The following is an 8,261-nucleotide window of genomic DNA, read 5'->3' on the forward strand; positions in this document are numbered from 1 at the left end:
GTAGATTAAAACTGTATCATGTGACTCTAGACACCAAATTCCTAAAGGTATATGATCCTAAAGCTAAACTGTATAGAGGCTGAGAATAGATGTTTGGATGTAGCAACCACAATGCCACTGGTATTTTTCTATAGAAAAACAAAAAATAAAACTAGAACGTAAGGAGTTAGAGTCATTCCCAATTTATAATGAGGTTTGTCTGCCCTTTTATTACCAATGACATGTTCCCTATTTCTCTCTGAGGACTCACTAGAATGGCCTTTAACATTCCTATTTCCACTAATATTCTATCCATGGTCATTTACATATTTCCTAAGAAGATGGAGGTTCTCTTTGACTCTCCTCTTTTTTTTTTTTTTTCTTGAGCCTTCATCCTTGTCAGCCTTAAGATTAAAAAAAAATGAAGAGGTTTTTGCTATAGGGCGCATATGCTCGCCAGACAGACAGAGAGACAGAAAGCGAGGAATCACCCCCCAGGAGGGATGGCCACGCCGCAATCCCTTCTCCTCTCGGGATCTTGGGCACACACGCACATGTGCCTGGCGTGAGTTTAAGCCACCGGGTCCAGGATGCGAACCGTGGCCGACTATGTGGGAGTCCAGTGACATAGCCATTACGCTAACTGTTGGTCCCAAGATTCATTTTTTAGAATGTACTTCAGAACTCCTTCAGCCTCCACTTATTAACCAATTCCAAAGCTGCTTCTACATGTTTAGGAATTTATTGTAGCAGAACTCCATCTCCTATAGAATTGGTCTGCATAAATTAGAAAACTCAAGTATTGGATCATCAGAAAAGTCATGACACATTTTTGTATAGAAAAATACAAAAAAAAAATACATCATGACTCTCACAATGACCTAACAGTTCACTTGGAATATAACCTATCTCCTCAGGAATCACACTATGTGCTTCACTTTAGGGGCCTATTGGCACTTGAGTATGGCGAAGGTTAACCATGGTCATAGGTGAAATAATGGAGTGCGGTAGGCGTGGGTCCTGAGAAGCAGCAGTACTCTCTTACATGACAACTCCCTAGGCATTAATTCCCTCAGATGGAGGTAGAGAGGCCATCTCTAGGGCTATGGAGGCCTTGTCTACTGGCAGAAAAGATTAATCAGAATTTAGGGGTTCAGTGTCCCCAGTTTCACCAAAGTGTGTCAAATACACAGCCACCCAGCTTTTGCTTCTTATAAGTAGCTAATTAGGGGCATTGAACAGAGGTAGGTAGTGTTTTTCTTGAAAGATCATTCCATGAACAATTTTTTTTTTGAGAGTTTTTTTTGCTATAGGGCGCGTGCACTCACCAGACAGATGGAGAGACAGAGAGAGAGAAAGCGAGAAATCACCGCCCCAAGGGGGATGTCTACGCCACAATCCCTTCTTCTCCATTCTCCTCTCGGGATCTTGGGCATGCATGCACATGCACCATGCGTGAGTTTTAAGCCACCGGGTTCAGGTTGCGAACCGCGGTTGACTACATGGGAGTCCAGCGACGTAGCTATTATGCTAACTGCTGGTCCCATGCCATGGACTATTGATGGTAAGAGTCATGAGTGTCTGTAGATCTAATCAGATTAGAGAGCCAATATAAGAAATCTCAGGACCAATTCAGAAACCTCATCTCTGAAATTCTGTTTCTCTACAACCACTTTCAGTACTCAACTCTACATGAGTATGAGTTCTTCAGAGAAACAGGGCCAATAGGATGGAAGGGAGACATAGATAAATAGATGATGGACAGATTGATGGATTATTTTATCATAAGGGACCGACTGGGTCATGCAGTCACAGAGGATGAGAAGCCCTAAGATCTCCTGTTAGCAAGCTGGAGACTTGGGAGGGTTGATGACATAGTTCCAGTCTGAGTCCAAATTCCTGAAAACCAGGAGAGCCGATGATATTTGTTCCACTCCATGTCTGAGTTCAGAGACAGAAGACCAATGTCTGATCTTGAAAACAGTCACTTTTTATCTATGTAGCCTGTTTCTTCATCTTGCAAACATAAGTTGTATCTGTTTTGCTGTTGTTTTCATTGTTGTCCAGGCCAATGAATTAAATATGTTCATCCTCATTGGAGAGGGAAACCATCTTTACTCAGTCTACTAATCCAAGTGTTAATTTTAGCTAGAAATATTCACAGGCACACCTGGAATAAAGTTTAGCCAAATACCTGAGCACCCTGTGGCCCAGTTAAGCTGACACAAAACTAACCATCATAAGTAGTGGAGAAGTAGAGATAATTATTAAAAATAAAACACCAAAAAAGGAGCTATTCTAGACTTAAAAAGACTTTCCTAATTACCTATAAGTAGAAAGTGAAGGGAGGAATATGTTAACGAACTTCAGAGAAAAATGATAGGCCTCAATATTTGAAGTACTATAGCTATTTATGAATTTCATGAGCTTTTCATTGTGAATATATTACAGCAAGGGGGAAGGATTCATCTGATTTTAAAAGAACTTGTCTCTGGGAAGTACAAAAAATAGATTTATACTTATCACTAAGCTCTTGGGCTCATTTCAATCAGATACATAAGAAGAAACTAAGGTTAAGTCATTTTGCTCAGACTGGTTTATACATCCCTACATGAATTAATTATAGGTTTCAGACACAATTGGACGTTTGACATTCATGTGCATGTGGGAGCTACTGAGATTATGGAACAGAAAAATCAACTGTTCCTTGGGTGGTCTTATTTATTGTTATAGTTGTAGTTAATTTGCTTCACGGTTCAACCACCCTAAACTTGAGCAGCCTTGTTTTTGTATCAGAGTTTTTAACCCGTGGACTATAAATGAACATAAACTGAGTCCCAGTGATTTGTTGAAATTAGACACAAAATGTTGAATACATGGAAATTGTTCTAAAGGAGATTCCCACAACTTCCATCAGGATCTCTCACTGCCCATCATAGCACATTTTCGACTTAGTGAAAATGACATTGTCATAACCATGGCTTAAATTAAAAAAAAAAAAAAGAAAAAAGAAAAAGGAAAAGAAACTCTTCATTTCCCAAGGCATATTTTTTTTGTAGAATTCCTTTAATATTTTTAAAATCGAAGTGGTTATGCAATTCCTGTCATACATGATTTGAAGACTTTGTTTTGATAACTTGTGAGAAAGAAAAAAAATTGCCATTGAAATCACCAGGTTTTCGTTTGGAGAGGTGATACACGGTTTTCCCAGTGCAGTAAGTAAAAAGAGCATTCGAACTTGGCAATTCAATTTTTTCCTGTTTCATATGACAAAAATAGCAATTTCTAGGTTCTGATAACAACTTTATAAGTTTTTATGAGTTGCTAATTTAGAAATATAGGCATAAGAGATAGCGCAGCCTCACCACAATATACCACTTATGGCTCTGAACTGCGATGTTGTCAAAGGTAATTGAGTTAAATGGAACAGTCACAGTGATATTCCCCAGGTTATGTGGGGACTTTGGAGATCAGTCTGATTAGTATTTCATCATGATTCTAATAAACTGTTCTGCATTCTCCCCAATATCTATGATTAGTCAGTTTACTTTTTTTAAAAAAAAACAAAATACAATAAATAAATTTATGGCAAAGAGAAACTGGTAGTCCAGGACACATAAAGTTTTATATGTTAAACTACCGATTTCATTGGAAAAGAGAGAAATTTACCTACATATAACTCATCAGAAATAGACTTTGATTGTTGATGAATTCAAATAAGCTCATAAGTAAGACATATCAAAGATCAAAGAAAAAATTCTTATTTCTATTTATTTCTCCGAATGGGGGTTCATATTTCTCTTAAGTAAAATGTATTCAGAATGTTAAAAACTAATTAAAATTTTCTAAGATGTTTGGTACTACCAAAATAGACAATTCCCACATTTCAATATTTTGTTCATTCAATAATATGGCCTGTCCAGATTCCTTTTTCACACACTAACCTTTGCATTTTTGCATCTCTGGAACTTGTAAGCAATAACGTTGGAAAGTTGGAGGGAGTGAGAAAGAGAACGTTTCTAGGTAGATTTTATTATTTTGTTTTAAGCCTGAGATTAGAGACAGGTAAGTTCAGTAGTATTTGTGGAAAATAACAAAGACTTTAGAGTTAGAGACCTGCATTCTAACCGTATTTACAATGTGTTAGAGACCTGCATTTTAATTTTATTTACAATGTACTAGTTTGACACATTTTGACATTTCACTCATCTTTGAAGCCTATTTCTTCATCTTGTAAATATAAGTTATATCTGTTTTGCCTTCCTGCTGTGTAACAGTATCAAAGGTCATTAGATGAAAATTATGGGCTAGCCACAGATCTAGCAGTTAAGGAAACTGGATTTCATATGGTGGATGACACAGTTGGAGTCCTTGAAAAAAACACTGTGCGTGTGTATTCATACCTTCATGCCCTCATGCCTGAATTCTGCCAGCACAGAGAAGAGGAGGAGAAAAGATTGCCATGTGACCATACACCGTGGGGAGGGGTACTTTCTCCCTTATCTCTCTTACCTCTCCCTGGCAAGCATACATACCCTCTGGCAATAACAAAAAAGAAAACTTAAAATGTTTTGTGACCCATAAGATGATATATAAATGTCCTCTATGGCTGTTTGTATCCGTTTATGGAAAAAAAAAAGTTATGAAAATGTCCCACCACGTTTTTACTTTTATTTATTTATTTTTTTTGTTTAGATTTTTGTCATAGGGCATGCATGCCTGCTGGAGAGAGTCAGACAAACAGAGAGAGAAAGTGAGAAATCACCTACCAGGGGTGATGGTCATGCTGCAATCCCTTCTCTTATTTTCTCCTCTCAGGATTTGAGCATACACGCGCATGTATAGCCATGGGTCCTGGAAGGATTCAGACCACAGAGTTGGTTGTGTGGGATCCAGCACCTTATTCATTATGTCAACTGCTGGCCTCTCCCACCACTTTTTATTTTCCTTCTTATATCCTATCATTTCGCTTTCCTATCATGCAGACTCTGTTGCAATCTTTGCCACACACTGGAATTACTTTTTTAAAATTCTGCATTATTTCTCAATATTGATTAGTTTGAAAATAATATGATTTACTTCTTTATATGTCAGAATTGCATGGATGCCTTATTGCTGCCACAAAAGTCACTGGAAATGGACTATTAATTTATTGGAATGTGAATGGTTGACAAATCATTCTTCACAGGTTTTCCATAAGCATCTTATGTTGTGACCCAGGCAGCTGTACCTGATTGAAGAAGGGGAGAACCAGGATGAGAATCAGGACCAGGAGGTTGAGATAACAGATCCTGGCTGATAAATCCTTCCATGGCTATGACTCCAGTGTTCAAATTCTGCGATGTTATAGCATATATTATACACACATACGCACACACATGTATATTTGTGTGACATATATACACATATGTATATGTATGTGTGTATATATATATATACACACACACACTACACAACACACTAAACACCCAGGTACAGATATATATAGCCTAAGTATTAACTTTTACTTTATTACTGGGTAGAAGTATTAAAGTAGATATCCAATATATTCATTTAGAGAGAATGAAAAATTGAAGCTTAAGTGGACTTTGCTACCTTGGTTTGTGTAGAAAAATGATAAGTAAAATAAACAATAGATTTTGCATTTCATTCATGGGAAACAGTCCCTAAAAATATTCATGGGGAGGGGCTTAAATGGAAAAACATGTTTTTGTAAATGCCGTCTTAAATGAGGTATGTATGTAGCAGAACTACATTATAAACTATGCAATGTGTACATATATGTAGCAGAACTATATTATAAACTATGCAATATGTACATATAAAGAGGAAATAAGACTCTACTATGGACAATTAGCATAACAGAGCAGGAAATTTTGTATTTCCCTGAATTAAAAAAAGCCTTGAGATAGAAATTTTTAGGACTAATTGTGTGACTCAAATAAAAAGAGATGAACTATTTAAGCATTTCTTAAAAGCTCAGATAAATGCTGCCGGCATTGTCATAATGGTATAATAATAACTCATATGTACATATAAAGAGGAAATAAGACTCTACTATGGACAATTAGCATAACAGAGCAGGAAATTTTGTATTTCCCTGAATTAAAAAAAGCCTTGAGATAGAAATTTTTAGGACTAATTGTGTGACTCAAATAAAAAGAGATGAACTATTTAAGCATTTCTTAAAAGCTCAGATAAATGCTGCCGGCATTGTCATAATGGTATAATAATAACTCTGTCTGCCTGACTCTCTCCATGATAATAGTACAATAATGACAGTGATGATGTCTCAGAATTTCCTTGGTAGTTTGGTCAATATTTGCTTGTCAACTCAGGAATGCAGGAAAAGCAAGTAAGATAAAAGAAAACTCTGCCACTTTGTCCCCTTTTATGAAAAAAGCAAGAGTTTTGCCAGAATTCTCTTTAGAAGACTTCTTGCATTTTCTGAGCTAGAATTGGATTATGTGGTGTTAGTCTGGTTGGACTATCACAGTAAAATACTATGCATTAGGTACTTTAAATAGCAAATGGATTTGGGGCCAGCAGGTGGCATAGTGGTTAAGGTGCTGGACTATTACGTGACAGATCATGGGTGGAGTTCCAGACCTAGTGACTTGAAAATCAAGTGTGTGTGCATGCATGCCCCAAATCCCAGGAGGAGAGTGGAGAAAAAATTACAGTGTGACCAACCTCCTGAAGGATGATTTCTGACTTTCCCTCTTACTGCCTCTCCCCCCACCCCCCAGCAAACACCCATGCCGTATGGCAAATAATAATGATTATAACAATAAAATTGAAGTAGCAAATAAATTTTCTCACAGTTCTGAAGGCTAGAAAACCAAGATAGAGTGGCATCAATGTGGTTTCCCGTGAGGACCTTCTTTCTAGTTTTCAGACATCCTCGCATGGTCTATTTATACATGTAGAGGAAGAGGAAGCTCTTTGGATGCTAAGGCCTCAGTTAACCTTAATTATCTCTTTAGAGACACTAACTCCAAATTCAGCTACATTAGGAATTAGAACTTTAATATATGAACTTGAGGAACATAGTTAAGGTCATCATATCTTGTTACCTATAGCTTCAGGAAAGGCTGGAGACTGGGGATCAGGATTGTCAGGCTTGGCTCAGACCACTGTTTCTCACATGGAGTTCAATAACTCTTTATTGTGCTGTGAAGTTTATAGTATTTAACAGCATCTCTTGGATCTAACCAGTCGATGACAGTAGCAAGATGCCCCTTCTCACCACCTCTAAGTTGTCACAGTCAAAAACTATCTGCAGATATTGCCAAATGTACCTTGGGAGGGAGGGCCAATAATCAGTCCCCAACTTCTCAAGCTGACAAACACCAGTTAAACTATAAGCCATGCCATGGTGTTGGGTTTATTGCCACCTTCAACAAAATTAAGGGATGTGTTAGAACATTAACACATGAAGAAAACTTGTGTGATAGACAATGAACAGAGTCTACTATTAGAATCCCTGTGTCTTTATATTTTCAGAGAATGGGACAATGGCATATTGCCACTGAATTTCTCTTGTTGGATGAAGTACAGATTTCTTTTTTAAATCTAAATTTTTTTAAATTTATTTATTTATTTATTGGAGAGGTTTTTGCTATAGGATGCATGCACTTGCCAGAAAGACAGAGGAAGACAGAGAGACAAAAAATGAGAAATCACCCCCCAGGGGGTATGGCCATGCCACAATCCCTGCTCCTCCATTCTCCTCTTGGGATCTTGGGCATGCATGCACACACACCCAATGTGAGTTTAAGCCACCGGGTCCAGGACTCAAACCGCAGTCAACTACATTAGAGTCCAGCAACATAGCCATTACGCCAGCTGCTGGTCCTGATATGACCTTATTAATAGCTAAACCATAAAACTAAGGCAGTGCATCTAGAGCATGTATACCCAGAATGGAGGTAGAAAGAAAGGCCATGGCATAGTGAATCTCTGCACTAGAAAGAATGAAATACAAATATGTTCTAATCATGGTGCAATCACCACATTATAGATAATGACCAGAGATAACTGGCCGGAAATAATAAGGGAGGATAATCTCAGTTCTGTCTTCTAATAAGTAAGTCAACAAAAAACTACCATGATATTATTTAGTCTTCCTTCCTACTTTCTCCCTTCTCTGGTGATGTATGTGGAACTTCTCTGTAATCAGCATTACTTCTGTATTTTCAACTTAATATCCTATTTCTGTTATCTAGTCTTGAATCAGAACCTTGCTGCTTCTCTCCTCCTTACTTCAGGGCTGGAAGTAG

This window comes from Tupaia chinensis, unplaced genomic scaffold (assembly GCF_000334495.1).
Source record: "Tupaia chinensis unplaced genomic scaffold, TupChi_1.0 Scaffold000382_1, whole genome shotgun sequence".
NCBI classification, from domain to species: Eukaryota; Metazoa; Chordata; class Mammalia; order Scandentia; family Tupaiidae; genus Tupaia; species Tupaia belangeri.